Here is a 12,776-nt window from a genome sequence, read left to right as displayed (position 1 = left end):
CTCCTTCACAATCCTTTCTCTGAAAACGTAGTTACATGTTTTATCCCTGAAAAGCAGTAGGTAAATATTTTTGACAACATGCAAAGTGATGTAATTCATGCTGAAAACTTATTACAATATAAGTGCATAAGAATGTTAGGAACAGGTAATCACCATTCGGTCCAATAAGCCTGCCCCTGTTTCAGAGATACATATTCCTCAGGCGCATTTCCCACCATAAAACAACAACAACTTGCATTTATATGATGCCTTTAATCCAATGAAACGTCATAAGGTGCTTCACAGGAGTGTAATAAGATAAACATTGACACTGAGCCAAAGAAGGAGATATTAGGACAGTTGACTAAAAGTTTGAAGTAGGTATTAAGGCACGTCTTAAAGGAGAAGAGAGAGGTGGTGAAGCAGAGAAGTTGAGCAAAGGACTCAGAGCTTATTGGCAAAACAGCGGAGGGCATGGTCTCCAATGATGGGGTGAATGGAATGGGGGGATGCACAAGAAGCTAGAGTTGGAGGAACACAGAGTTCTTGGAGGAGATAGTGAGGGATGAGGACGAGAATTTTAAAATCGAGGCGTAGGTGAACCGGGAGCCAATATAGGTCAGCGACCACAGGCATGGTGAGTAAATGGGTCATAGTACGAGTTAGGATATGGTCAGCAGAGTTTTAAATGAGCTCAAGTTTCTGGAGGGTGGAAGCTGGGAGGCCAGCCAGGACAGCGTTGTCAAGTCTGGAAGTAACAAAAGGATGGAGGAGGATTTCAGCAGCAGATGGGCTGAGTCAGTGGTGATATATTACAGAGGTAGAAGTCAGTGGTCTTGGTGATGGTGAGAATATGGAGGCAGAAGCTCAGCTCATGGTCAAATAGGATGCCGAGGTTGTGAGCAGTCTGTTTCAGTCTCAGACAGTGGCCAGGGTGGGGGATAGAATCAGTGGCTATGAAACGGAGTTTGCGGTGGAGGCCAAAGATAGATCCTTGGGGTCTTCAGATTCAATGGTATTGGGTGGAAAGAGAATCCATCTAATTGCCTCATTTATATTGTCCATTTTAATGGCCTCCCCTGTTAACTTAATCTACATAACAATTATTTTTGAGTTAAAAAAGTTCACTTGACTTCATCTGCTTATATCTAACTTCCTAATGTTTGTCCCCTAATATTCAAAGCCATCACCACAAAGGACAATTTGCTTAAATCAGTTTTGTCAATTTCCTTCATAATCCTGAAAATGACATTGCATCACTTCTGCATGACACTATAATTATATTTTTGCTGCGTGGTTATTCTGTTTACCATTACACTACATTACAATAATTCCCCTTTTAAACGTTACAACACTATTTTTGTTGAAAATAATCAAATACTGCTTTTTTCATGTGCAGTTACAATTCTTTTTTATTGAGAAACACAACTAAAGGACAAGTAAATTGTACAGAACAATGCTATGGTTGAAAGCAATAGGAGAGATAATGCAATGAATGAGTAAGTTGTGATTAGGTCTGCTAAACTTTGGTTTTTAAAGCTTGTAGATTTTAGAAGGCAGGGAACATTGAATGAGCTAAGGATCTCTACGGTATTAAAGCCCTGGGAAAGAATGAGGTAGTGTAGGAGATGAGGCAATAAATCTTAATTTCAACACATTGTGTGTAGAGCGGGGACAAGGAAGAACATAAAGGGGGTGAAATACAAAGGTAGGTGGGAAAGCAAGTTGTGAGGAGGATGCAAAGAATCTGCAAAGGGATATAGATAGGCTAAGTGAGTGGGCAAAACATTGTCAGATGGAGTATAATGTTGTAAAATGTGAGGTTATCCACTTTGGTAGGAAAAATAAAAAAGCAAATTATTATTTAAATAGGGAGAGATTACAAACTGTTGCAGTACAGAGGGATCTGGGGGTCCTTGTACATGAAACACAAAGGTATAGCAAGCAATCGGGAGGCAAATTGAATATTGGCCTTTATTGCAAGGGGGTTGGAGTATAAAAGTAGGGAAGTCCTGCTACAACTGTACAGGGTGTTGGTGAGACCACACCTGGACAATTTTGATCTACTTATTTAAGGAGGGATATACTTCCATTGGAGGCAGTTCAGAGAAGGTTCACGAGATTGATTCCTGAGACGAAGAGATTGTTTAATGAAGAAAGGTTGAGCAGGTTGGGCCTATACTCATTGGAGTTTAGAAGAATGAGCAGTGATCTTATTGAAATGAGCGGGCTCGATAGAGTAGATGCAGAGAGGATGTTTCCCCTCGTGGAAGAATCTAGAACTAGGGGGCATAGTTTCAGAATAAGGGGTCGCCCATTTAAAAGGGAAATGAGGAGGAATGTCTTCTCTCAGAGGGTCGTGAATCTTTGGAATTCTCTGCCCCAGAGAGCTGTGGAGGCTGGGTCATTGAATATATTTAAGGTGGAGATAGACAGATTTTTGAACGATAAGGGAGTCAAGGGTTATGGGGAGCGGGCAGGGAAGTGGAGTTGAAGCCAAGATCAGATCAGCCATGGGGCCAAATGGCCTATTCCTGCTTCTATTTCTTATGTTCTTATGAAATTGTACCATGTTGTGCCTGTTTTCCAGGAGAATGGCTTAACTTCCCCCCTCACACTGTTACCTGTGCAGACAACCAAAGATCTATTCTTTGCCCTCTCCACTTCCTCATCCACATGCAGCCCCTCGGCAATGTCTTCTAAAGACATGCTATCAGCTTGCATATGTACACTGCCAACTCCCAGCTCTCCTTCTCCACTACCCTTCTAGGCTTGTCCAACATCTAGTCCTGAATGAGCCACAATTTCCTCCAGTTAAACATTGGGAAGACTGAAGCTGCCATCTCCAGTCCCTGTCGAAAACCTTGTACTCCTACCACCGATTTCATCCCCCTGCCCAGCCACTGTCTCAAGTTGACAATGACTATTTGCAATCTGTCACACTATTTAACCCCAGGCTGAGCTTTTGATTCCATATCTTCTCCATCAAAGTCAGCCTACTTGCACCTCTAGAATATCATCTGTCTCTGCCCCTGCCTCAGCCCAACCATTGCTGGAACCTCAATTTTCTCTTCTACACGGTGACCTCTCTTGATCCTTCACTGCCTCTGATTTGTCCGACATCCAAGATTGGAGGAGCAAAATTTCCTTCACTTAAATATTGGGAGGGCCACATTCATTATCTTCGGCCCCTACCACAAACTCCATTCACAAACCACCAACTTCATCTTCCTAACTGGCCACTATCTGAGATTTGCAACCGAGATGTTCTATTTGGCCCTAATATAAGCTTCTTACTCTATATCCTCCCCATCACCAAGACTGCCTTCTTCCACCTCCATAATATCGCCTGTCGCTGCCCCTGTCTCAGCCTATCAGCTGCTGAAACCCTCATCCATGCCTTTGCTACATCCTGGCTCAACTGTTCCAATGCTCTCTTGGCCAGTCTCCACCCTCCAAAACCTGTTGCTCATCCAAAACTCTACTGCCAATATTCTAACTTGCATCAGTCCAGTTCGCCCATCATGCCTGTGTTTGCTGATCTACACTGGCTCGTAGGCCCTCAACATCAAAATTCTCATCTTTGTGTTTTAATCTCTTCATGGTCTCATGTCTCCCTATCTCTGTAACCTCATCCAACCCCTCAACCTTCAAGAACTCTGTCTTCCTCTGACGCAGGCGTCTTGTGCATCCCCTGTTGCCTCTGCCCCACTATTGATGGTCGTGTCTTCAGCTATCTAGTAGGCCCTTAGCTCTAGAATTCTGTGCCTAAATGTCTCTGCTTCTCCACCTATCTCTCTGTTTTATTACACCTCTTAAATTCTCTGAAACATGTTGGGATGTTTTTCTATTATGGGTTCTATATGAATGCAAGTTGTTGTTGCTATTATTGTTGTAAGTGAACCCCATAAATCAGCAGGAGCCAGGATTGAAGTTCGGAGAAGATGCTAGCACTATGCTAAAGTGCACAACAAGAGCTGCAAGAAATGCACTGGTTAAATGAGAAAGAGAGAATTGTACTTTTCTGATTCAACTAACAAGGTGAAAATTTGGCACAATGCAGACCCTAGTCTTGTATGATGACCATATATTTCTTTCAGGAACTGTCATTTGGAGTGTCAGAAAAGCTGCACTATAGTAGATGTGACATCTTCTGTTAGCAAATTCTTAAAGTATGCTTTGATGCAGTTTTTAAAATTCTAAAACAATAATACTTCTTTTTGAGAGAGAACTAATTGGTGATGCCTCTGCTTGATTGTGGCTGCAGCTGTATTATTGTACATTCCAGTTTACAAACCTGGCAATGTGACACACCATCCAATTTAACACAATAGTGTCCTTTTAAATATCATTCTTACGGCCATTCTATTATGACGTTTTCATCACCAATGTTCACCACCAAGATCTAAGTTGAGAACTCACACTACCTTCATGTAAAACACTTTCAATCAATAGTAACAAGAGGAGTTCATCTTATCAGTTCTGACTGTGTAATTACCAAAATCCTACACCAAGTGCAGGCTACAGGCACTATAAGAGTTCAGTTTAACAGAATTCAGTTACATAATCTTGGCTGTCTCAGCTGTTAGTACTGTGCAATTAGCATACCAAATAGCAGCTGTCGATACTGAGGTATTGTCATCTCTCAGTGTAAACTAAGGTGGACTGTGGGTTTGTATCCACCCAAAAGAATGCAAAATTAAGTATAAGTAAGCAAATAGCTGGATAACTAAATGTGGTTATGTGTAACAAAATACTGACTGCAACTGAAGATTTGAGCAGTAAATTTCAGTTTTAGTTTGTTTTAGAAATAACATAGTGCTAATAGAAAGACCTTGCATTCATGTAGCACCTTCATGTCCCCAGGAAGTTCCAAAGTGCTTCATAGATAATTAACTACTTCTGATATGTGGTCACTATTATTTTGTAGGCAATATAATGTTCAAAGTAAAAGGTAGAGGGCATTATGCACAATCAGTGTCAATACTGCAACTCCCCAAAACATTCCAAGTGTGGAACTGTGCCACACCGAAGTGCCCGAGGATTTGTTTTCCTACCAATTTCATATAAGCTCTTAGTTGCTATTATTTTCATGTCAGCAAACAACTATATTTTTCTATTTCTCAGTAATTCAGGGTTATTGCCAACTGATGTAAACTGGCTGGAATCAATGAAAACTATCCTCCGATACATGACAGCTCTTCAGGCAATCACCTGTGCAGCTTCAGTTGATAAATAGATATATTTAGCAGTTGCTGAATTTTCACTAATCAGAAACTGCCATTTAAATTAAAATTAGAGGAACCCAAAGGAGGTAAAGACCCTCTCCTATTGAAGTCCTAGCTGGTATTTAACTCTCTACAACTGCTGGAGCACTGTGATCAGTATGCAGATCTAAAAGGATGTTGATGCAATGTCAAATCGGTGATACATCAGCAGGGCGGGGGTTTGTTTTGGCTCTGCCAAGATGCCCACCAACTGTTAGAATTGGGAAAGACAATAAGTTATTTTTTCCATTATTAACCTTTAATAAGGAATGCTTCTGACTGAAAGTTGCCCCTTCCCCCACCACCTTTTATAGAAACATAGAAAATAGGTGCAGGAGTAGGCCATTCGGCCCTTCTAGCCTGCACCGCCATTCAATGAGTTCATGGCTGAACATTCAACTTCAGTACCCCATTCCTGCTTTCTCGCCATACCCCTTGATCCCCCGAGTAGTAAGGACCTCATCTAACTCCTTTTTGAATATATTTAGTGAATTGGCCTCAACAACTTTCTGTGGTAGAGAATTCCACAGGTTCACCACTCTCTGGGTGAAGAAGTTCCTCCGCATCTCGGTCCTAAATGGCTTACCCCTTATCCTTAGACTGTGACCTCTGGTTCTGGACTTCCCCAACATTGGGAACATTCTTCCTGCATCTAACCTGTCTAACCCCGTCAGAATTTTAAATGTTTCTATGAGGTCCCCTCTCATTCTTCTGAACTCCAGTGAATACAAGCCCAGTTGATCCAGTCTTTCTTGATAGGTCAGTCCCGCCATCCCGGGAATCAGTCTGGTGAACCTTCGCTGCACTCCCTCAATAGCAAGAATGTCCTTCCTCAGGTTAGGAGACCAAAACTGTACACAATACTCCAGGTGTGGCCTCACCAATGCCCTGTACAACTGTAGCAACACCTCCCTGCCCCTGTACTCAAATCCCCTTGCTATGAAGGCCAACATGCCATTTGCTTTCTTAACCGCCTGCTGCACCTGCATGCCAACCTTCAATGACTGATGTACCATGACACCCAGGTCTCTTTGCACCTCCCCTTTTCCTAATCTGTCACCATTCAGATAATAGTCTGTCTCTCTGTTTTTACCACCAAAGTGGATAACCTCACATTTATCCACATTATACTTCATCTGCCATGCATTTGCCCACTCACCTAACCTATCCAAGTCGCTCTGCAGCCTCACAGCATCCTCCTCGCAGCTCACACTGCCACCCAACTTAGTGTCATCCGCAAATTTGGAGATACTACATTTAATCCCCTCATCTAAATCATTAATGTACAGTGTAAACAGCTGGGGCCCCAGCACAGAACCTTGCGGTACCCCACTAGTCACTGCCTGCCATTCTGAAAAGTACCCATTTACTCCTACTCTTTGCTTCCTGTCTGACAACCAGTTCTCAATCCATGTCAGTACACTACCCCCAATCCCATGTGCTCTAACTTTGCACATCAATCTCTTGTGTGGGACCTTGTCGAACGCCTTCTGAAAGTCCAAATATACCACATCAACTGGTTCTCCCTTATCCACTCTACTGGAAACATCCTCAAAAAATTCCAGAAGATTTGTCAAGCATGATTTCCCTTTCACAAATCCATGCTGACTTGGACCTATCATGTCACCTCTTTCCAAATGCACTGCTATGACATCCTTAATAATTGATTCCATCATTTTACCCACTACCGATGTCAGGCTGACCGGTCTATAATTCCCTGTTTTCTCTCTCCCTCCTTTTTTAAAAAGTGGGGTTACATTGGCTACCCTCCACTCGATAGGAACTGATCCAGAGTCAATGGAATGTTGGAAAATGACTGTCAACGCATCCACTATTTCCAAGGCCACCTCCTTAAGTACTCTGGGATGCAGTCCATCAGGCCCTGGGGATTTATCGGCCTTCAATCCCATCAATTTCCCCAACACAATTTCCCGGCTAATAAGGATTTCCCTCAGTTCCTCCTCCTTACTAGACCCCCAGACCCCTTTTATAACCGGAAGGTTGTTCGTGTGCTCCTTCGTGTATACCGAACCAAAGTACTTGTTCAATTTGAAACAACATGTAGCATAGATGAAGTGCTACAGGAGAGGGAAGAGTTGTACCAAGTCCTAAAAAAGTTTTTTGCAGGTACTTTAGCATGGCACACTGCCACCTCTTGAGTATGAGCTCCTATACAGTGAAAATGACAGAGAGAATAATGAATACTTGGGAGTGACTGCTGACTAGAATCTAATTGAGATGTTCAGACTTGTATACAGAATACTGAGTTCTTGAAATGATTTGCAAAGAGCAATCTAATTGATGTGTTTGATTTCATCAGATGATTTGGGGTTGGGGGTAATATATTAGCATGGATAGAGGATTGGCTAACTAACAGAAAACAGAGTCAGGATAAATGGGTTATTTTCCGGTTGGCAAACAGTGACTAATGGGGTGCCACAGGGATCGGTGCTGGGTCCTCAACTATTTACAATCTATATTAATGACTTGGATGAAGGGACCGAGTGCAATGTAGCCAAGTTTGCTGATGATACAAAGATGGGTGGGAGAGTAAATTGTGAGGAGAACACAAAAAATCTGCAAAGGGATATAGACAGGCTAAGTGAGTGGGCAGATGGAGTATAATGTGGGAAAATGTGAGGTTATCCACTTTGACAGAAATAATAGAAAAGCAAATTATAATTTAAATGGAGAAAAATTGCAAATTGCTGCAGTACAGAAGGACCTGTGGGTCCTTGTACATGAAACACAAAAAGTGAGTATGCAGGGACAGCAAGTAAGCAGGAAGGCAAATGGAATGTTGGCCTTTATTGCAAGGGGGATGGAGTATAAAAGCAGAGAAGTCCTGCTACAACTGTACAGGGTATTAGTGAAGTCACACCCAGATTACTGCATGCAGTTTTGGTCTCCGTATTTAAGGAAGGATATACTTGCATTGGAGGCTGTTCAGAGAAGATTCACTAGGTTGATTCCGGAGATGAGGGGGTTGACTTATGAGGATAGGTTGGGCCTATACTCATTGGAGTTCAGAAGAATGAGAGGTGATCTTATTGAAACCTATAAGATAATGAGAGGGCTCGACAAGGTGGATGCAGAGAGGATATTTCCACTCATAGGGAAAACTAAGGGGACATAGTCTCAGAATAAGGGCCCGCCCATTTAAAAGGAGAAATTTCTTCTCTCAGAGGGTTGTAAATCTATGGAATTCTCTACCCCAGAGAACTGTGGAGGCTGGGTCATCGAATATATTTAAGGCGGAGATAGACAGATTTTTGAGCGTTGATGGAGTAAAGGGTTATGGGGAGCGGGCAGGGAAGTGGAGCTGAGTCCATGATCAGATCAGCCATGATCTTATTGAATGGTGGGGCAGGCTCGAGGGGCTCCTATTTCTTATGTTCTTATGTTCTTTTGTAAAACAATGGCATTGCCCACAATGCAGCATGTCTTCAACACTAATTGGTTGCACCATTGCATGTTGAATAAGGTATCAGTTTTATTGAAGTGAGTTACATGCAAGATAAATGTTGGGTTGTAATTTAATCCATGGCTTTAAATGATACATAGAAATAATAGTCAATGAAAATGATTATCTGGCAGTAATTTCATCGCACGTTTAGGTACCTTAACACCTAAGAGTGAAACTTGAGTGGTGTAACTTCTGAACTCGTTGACATTACGGTCTTACAATCATTGCCATGTATCTACTTCTTTCCTGTAAATATACTATTGTACATTTGGGATGGCTTTATTCTACTTTAATGAGCTTTTTTTGTCTAGTTATGGCTTTGTGTAATAGATGCACGATGACATCCACACTGGAAGATTAGCAATTGTAAAGTAATCATTTCCTAATTTATCAAGTGATCATCTTGGCAATTAACAGGCAGTATACATTTACACCCTAATTTTGACAGGGATCTCGCTATTGAATCATAGAAACAAAATTATGTGCAAGTCGAGTGTATTATTAACTGCTAATCAACAGCATATTCTTTAATAAATCATGAGTGGTGCGTGACATTACAGGCTCCATCCTGCAGACTATTATAACATATTTCTGCCTTTTATCCTGATCATATAGAATTGTCGTTAGGCCAATATCCTCTGAATTTAAAATGGGGCTCGGTTAGTTGCTTCTGAAGGAATTTATTTTGTTGTTGCTGTGGGCTTGAGTTCCAACAACAATGACAACTTGCATTTATATAGTGCTATCGATGTAGCAAACCCTCCAACGGGGCTTCATAGCAGCATTATCAAACAAAATTTGATACCTGGCCACATAAGGAAATATTAGGACAGGTAAGGTAGGTGTTCATGAGTATCTTAAAGAAGGAGCGAGAGATAGAGAGGTGGAGAGGTTTAGGTCAGGAATTCCAGAGTTTAGGGCCTAGACGACTAAGGGCAAAGCCGCCAATGGGTGGCGTGCTTAAAATTGGGGATGCGCAAGAGGCTAGAATTCGAGGAGCATAGAGATCTCAGAGGGTTTCAGGGCTGGAGGAAGTTTAGAGATAGGGAGGGGAGAGGCCATGGAGGGTTTTGAAATCAAGGATGACAATTTTAATATTGAGACTTTGCCGGTCCAGGAGCCAATGTAGGTTAGCGATCACAGAGGTGGTGGGCGAATAGGGCTTGGTGCGAGTTAGGATATGGGCAGCAGAGTTTTGGATGAGCTCAAGTTTACGGAGGTTGCAAGCTGATGATGGAGAGGATATGGGGTCGAAAGTGCAGCTCAGGATCAGACAGTGGTCAGGAAGAGCAATGGCGGCTATGGAATGGAGTTTGTGGCATGGGCAATATAATAGTGCTTGGAGAATAATTGCAAGGGAAGGAATTGTCTCTCTTTATGTTATTGCCTTCAAACAACACCTAATCAGATTAGTTCACTCAGTTTGACTATATTTCTACGTCACAACAGTGAATCTGGACTTTGAGCCGAGAGGTATGTAAAAGATCATTAAAGAGCTCAATTTCAAGATTCTGAAAGAGGCTCTCCAATTTTAGACAGCTTTGTTATTTTCAAGTTATTAAATACGTTGTGTCTAACTTTAAAATAGTTCTGATGCATTTATTTTTTCTTCTGTGTGAACTTTTCTTTTGCAAGAAATTTGATTGGTAGTCTAGCTATCCTATGACCTATGACAGCGTGATTCTTTTGCACCTATTGAAGGGGTCAGGAATATATGATGGGTAAAATATGTGAACTAACTCAGTAATTGTTAATCCTATTCATTGCATATACAAGGTTATCAGTTTGAGATGATAGGAGGTGCAGGTCTGCTTATGGAAGCCATCTTTTGCGATAGTTTGAAGGAAGAGGGTTGGAGAGAGTCCAAAGTTTAACATGGCCAACTAAACAAACATTACTTTTTAACAACATCACAGGGCTCAAGCCTACAGAATAATTGTGAACACAATTTCTACCATTAAAAAGAACTTATGGTGCATGGATATGTACAGTGTAGTGTCATTTCCAGGCAATGTAAAATGAACTGTTATTCCTCAGGTTACAGAATTAATCCAAGAATTCAATAATAATTGCAGACTTTAATTAGCGCAGCATTAAAATGTTCAACTCTTCTGTAACTCCTGGTCGATAGCTTACATCTATAACCCTAAAGTAAAGATCTGACTACTTAACTGTAGATTTATTTGTATAATATATACAAATATTGACTGCAGCTGATGGGAAACTATTTAACATCAAAAGAGATGTGTCCAAAAAGCTTGAAGGGAAACTTTTGATTTAATATCAAAGAGAATTGTCCAAAAAAGCCAGGAACAATGGCTAAAAGCATTATTTCAAAGTCACATCAGTAACGTAATAGTTTACTTTATAGTCTCTAAGTCAATATTTGTTTTATAGCCTCTGACTGCTGTTTTAAAACATTTAATTGTTAAGGGAATCCGGTTTTAGCTTTTTTAGCGTGATAGACTAAGCTTTATAACACTGGTAGACAGTAGTCTCTGTTTTTTTGCCTCTAACATCACTCACTGAATACATTTGCTGATGTCGAATAGAAGCTATTTTCCCTGCACTGATTAGTTGCCCATGATATTAATACTTTGAGTCTAGTGTTCAATAACATACATGAGTATTTGGTTAGTGAATTGCTACAGTACCGATTTATTCTCCGGGTCTGGGACAGTAAGTTTGTGCTATAGCAATTCACTAAAGCAAATGCTTGTGCTTTGCTTGCCCCTTTAATTGACAAAAGGGAGGAGCAATTATATGCCAATTAAAATCCTAAAATTCAAGGCAGATGCTTATCAGATCCTCGAACTACTGTAATTAGAAAGTATTTGAATCATTTCTGTGAATTCTGTTAAAGGCTATAACCTGCAATTCTATAATACTGATAGACAAATGCCTTTTCTACTGATGGTAATGACACTCGTGAATGCTACTCATTGGCTTCAATTACCTTGAAAATTGATCTGAATTTCACAGTTGAATTGCTTACAATTTTTGTCTATGCCTGGCAAAATATTTCTACCTCATATATAAACACAATATACTTTTGGATCAGTCAAGTGTATTACATTAAAGCGAGTTTGCCGATAGAATATTTTTAATGCTGGTGCATAATTTACACTCTCAGGTTGACAGATTCTAAAAATGCACAGCTCACGAACTGAATTTTAAAGCAGTGGTTTCGCTCTGATTACATTATGCTGGATATATCTGTACAAACCAGGAAATGGCTGGGGCAAAGGGAGCTGCCACCACCCAAGGCAATTACTGCTTGACTGGTGCTGCTTCTTCTGGGAATACATGGGATCTCACCATCTCTTCAGGTTTGTCTTGCCATCTAACACCTTTTAGCACCCTTTGCCAAAGTCTGGGCTACTTAGCCAGAGGGTAAGGTAAATAGGCCATAAGAATGAAAATATTTTCTAAAATGTTTAGTTGGAATATATCTACATTCCCATCGCATTACATATCTAATAATAAAATTGATTCCAAACATGGCACTGATTGAATCAGAGCCGACATGTTCATACTTCATTCCCAGCAGATGACCCCTTGTCACGTGATAAAACCAAGAACAAACACTGCTCCAGACAAAATCAAGACTGCAGTTGTGTAACAAAGCAACATAGCTGGTGGGGAACTACCTAATGTGCACACGTCTAAAGAATATAAAACCATAGACCAGGATATGCACATTATTTTGATGTTGGGATGAATTTACTGTTTCAATTTATACAAAACTGACCTACATACTGCATTCTTAACAGCATAAATTAAACATACCCAAACATGATCACAGGGAACATAAGAAATAGAAGCAGGAGTAGGGCGCTCGGCCCCTCGAGCCTGCTCTGCCATTCAATACATTCATAATTCTACTTCGACCTCAACTCCATTTTCCCGCCCGATCCCTTGATTACCCTAAAGTCCAAAAGTCAATCGCTCTCAGCCTTGACTATACTCAATGACTGAGCCTCCACAGCCCTCGGAGGCAGAGCATTCCACAGATTCACCACCCTCTAAGTGAAGAAATTTCTCTTCATCTCAGTCATAAATGG

General features: G+C 41.0%; 1 protein-coding gene across 7 annotated transcripts in view; it reads right to left on the bottom strand.

The window, feature by feature from the left end:
- The window catches only part of abcc8 (ATP-binding cassette, sub-family C (CFTR/MRP), member 8), a 349,595-nt gene that overhangs the window by 335,692 nt on the left and 1,127 nt on the right, over positions 1–12,776 (bottom strand). The gene's annotated exons all lie outside the window — the stretch shown is intronic.

Source organism: Pristiophorus japonicus, chromosome 14 (genome assembly GCF_044704955.1).
Source record: "Pristiophorus japonicus isolate sPriJap1 chromosome 14, sPriJap1.hap1, whole genome shotgun sequence".
NCBI lineage: Eukaryota > Metazoa > Chordata > Chondrichthyes > Pristiophoridae > Pristiophorus > Pristiophorus japonicus.
This window is presented reverse-complemented; position numbering and strand designations above follow the sequence as displayed.